Source organism: Stylophora pistillata, chromosome 4, assembly GCF_964205215.1.
Source record: "Stylophora pistillata chromosome 4, jaStyPist1.2, whole genome shotgun sequence".
Lineage (NCBI taxonomy): Eukaryota > Metazoa > Cnidaria > Anthozoa > Scleractinia > Pocilloporidae > Stylophora > Stylophora pistillata.
The window spans coordinates 41,469,977-41,470,951 of record NC_142522.1 but is presented as its reverse complement, the minus strand read 5'-3'; positions in this window follow the sequence as shown (position 1 = coordinate 41,470,951).

Genomic DNA, 975 nt, shown 5'->3' with positions numbered 1-975 from the left:
TCGTTCTCAGTGAAAAAGAGGCTAGGGGATGAGAGCAAAGAGGTCCTGTTAAGATGAGTAAAAAGCTACTTCTCCCTCGGCGCAAAACCACATGAATCCGTCATCGTTGTACGCTTCACCTTTAAATTTGAAGGTTCCCTGTGAGTTCAGAATGAGAAAATAAAGTGAATTAATCAGAAAAGTAACAACACGGCGCAATTTTTGTGATAACGCGAAGGTAAAACTGTACTGGTCTGGCGAGATTTTAACGTTAGCCAAAACAATTACTATGAAGATAAAAAAAAAAAATAAAAAAAAAAAGGATGAAAAGATCTACTATCTTCCATTGAAAAGATTCTTCACAATTTACCTTTAAAAAGCCAAGAGCTGGAATGTAGCCATCAAAATTGTTTCTATACGTTTCTAGAAGAAAAAAACATAAGATTGTTAGCTCAATTGGTAGAGCGCTACACTAGTATCGCAGAGGTCAGTGGTTCGAATCCCGTACAGGCCTGAATTTTTTTCAGGTCTGATTTTCACTATTGCTTAAATAGTGCTTTACTGCGAAGGATCGTGCACAGATACGTTTCATAACCGCAGTTCATATATATGTATTTCATATGTTTGTTGTTTGATTTATCATCTACGGGTTTAAGTCGAATTAATTTGATGGCCTGCTCCCAGTTGGCTTGTTAGCTCAATTGGTAGAGCGCTGCACTAGTATCGTAGAAGTCAGTGGTTCGAGTCCCGTACAGGCCTGAATTTTTTTCAGGTCTGATTTTCACTATTGCTTAAATAGTGCTTTACTGCGAAGGATCGTGCACATATACATTATTTATTTTATTTACATTTTCTTTCTTTGTACACCTGCACTCACTTTCGGTTAATTGTTTTCTTACGAGGGCCAGGTCATGTAGAATAACTGTCCTTCAAAATGTTTTTCTTTCCTTTTTTTTATCTCTAACTAGACAGAAGCTGTAAATTACTATCTAATCT